Below are 2,445 nucleotides of genomic sequence, written 5' to 3' on the forward strand. Positions count from 1 at the left end.
TTATTTTAAAGCAAATTTTTGTTAAATATTATTTATATCCAACTCTATAACTCGCTTATGGTTGATCCTACAAGAAAAATGCAAATATCTATTTTGTAGGAAATTTTATCAGCTTTAATTTTGACAGAAAAATAAAAATTGATAGGAGTAACTGTTTTCGGGATATAAGCAAAAAACCAATAAGAAAACTGTGACTGTTACTGAACAAAAATGTAATTCAGTTTTCAATGTTTGAGACGAAGACGAAACTGCAGCATTTAAAAACGACTCTGAAGACTTCAGTGACTTTTATGTCACTTCCTTTTTCTTCTAATAAAGTATTGGACCCAATAAATTAAGTGTATTTTAAATCACAAGACATTTTCTGTTAAAGCACTTTTTTTTTAAATATTAATTATTTTCAAACATATATCTCGCTTATGGTTAATCCTACATGAAAAATGCAAATAACTATTTTATAGGAAATTTTATCAGCTTGAATTTTAGTAAAAAGATAAAAATTGATAGGAGTAACTGTTTTCGAGATATAAGCAAGAAACCAAAACACTGTTACCTTAATTAAGCGTTTGCATATAAGCAAATTTAGTACTATTAGTATTATTATTATTAATGTTATTGTTATTAATATGACAACTAAAGACAACTCTGAAACCTTTAGTGACTTTTATGTCTTTTCCTTTTTCCTCTACTAAAGTGTTAGACACAATTAAATTAGTTTAATTTCAGTTTTTCAAACATTTTATTTTAAAGCAAATTTTTGTTAAAAATTATTTATATCCAACTCTATAACTCGCTTATGGTTGGTCCTACAAGAAAAATGCAAATAACTATTTTGTAGGAAATTTTATCAGCTTTAATTTTGAAAAAAAGACAAAAATTCATAGGAGTAACTGTTTTCGAGATATAAGCAAGAAACCAAAAAACTGTTACCTTAATAAAGCGCTTGCATATAAGCAGATTTAGTACTATTAGTATTATTATTATTAATGTTATTGTTATTAATATGACGACCAAAAACGATTCTGAAGACTTTGGTGACTTTTATGTCTTTTTCTTTTTTCTCTACTAAAGTGTTAGACACAATTAATTTAGTTTAATTTCAGTATTTCAAACATTTTATTTTTAAGCAAGTTTTTGTTAAATATTATTTATATCCAACTTTATAACTCGCTTATGGTTGGTCCTACAAGAAAAATGCAAATAACTATTTTGTAGGAAATTTTATCAGCTTGAATTTTAGTAAAAAGATAAAAGTTGATAGGAGTAACTGTTTTCGAGATATGAGCAAGAAACCAAAACACTGTTACCTTAATTAAGCGTTTGCATATAAGCAAATTTAGTACTATTAGTATTATTATTATTAATGTTATTGTTATTAATATGGCGATTAAAGACAACTTTGAAACCTTTAGTGACTTTTATGTCTTCTTCTTTTTCCTCTACTAAAGTGTTAGACACAATTAAATTAGTTTAATTTCATTTTTTCAAACATTTTATTTTAAAGCAAATTTTTGTTAAATATTATTTATATCCAACTCTATAACTCGCTTATGGTTGGTCCTACAAGAAAAATGCAAATAACTATTTTGTAGGAAATTTTATCAGCTTTAATTTTGACAGAAAGATAAAAATTGATAGGAGTAACTGTTTTCGAGATATAAGCAAAAAACCAATAAGAAAACTGTGACTGTCACTGAACAAAAATGTAATTCAGTTTTCAATGTTTGAGACGAAGACGAAACTGCAGCATTTAAAAACGACTCTGAAGACTTCAGTGACTTTTATGTCACTTCCTTTTTCTTCTAAAAAAGTATTGGACCCAATAAATTAAGTGTATTTTAAATCACAAGACATTTTCTGTTAAAGCACTTTTTTTTTAAATATTAATTATTTTCAATCATATATCTCGCTTATGGTTAGTCCTACATGAAACATGCAAATAACTATTTTGTAGGAAATTTTATCAGCTTGAATTTTAGTAAAAAGATAAAAATTGATAGGAGTAACTGTTTTCGAGATATAAGCAAGAAACCAAAACACTGTTACCTTAATTAAGCGTTTGCATATAAGCAAATTTAGTACTATTAGTATTATTATTATTAATGTTATTGTTATTAATATGACAACTAAAGACAACTCTGAACCCTTTAGTGACTTTTATGTCTTTTCCTTTTTCCTCTACTAAAGTGTTAGACACAATTAAATTAGTTTAATTTCAGTTTTTCAAACATTTTATTTTAAAGCAAATTTTTGTTAAATATTATTTATATCCAACTCTATAACTCGCTTATGGTTGGTCCTACAAGAAAAATGCAAATAACTATTTTGTAGGAAATTTTATCAGCTTTAATTTTGAAAAAAAGATAAAAATTGATAGGAGTAACTGTTTTCGAGATATAAGCAAAAAACCAATAAGAAAACTGTGACTGTTACTGAACAAAAATG

This window comes from Tribolium castaneum, chromosome 6 (genome assembly GCF_031307605.1).
Source record: "Tribolium castaneum strain GA2 chromosome 6, icTriCast1.1, whole genome shotgun sequence".
In the NCBI taxonomy this organism is placed as follows: Eukaryota; Metazoa; Arthropoda; class Insecta; order Coleoptera; family Tenebrionidae; genus Tribolium; species Tribolium castaneum.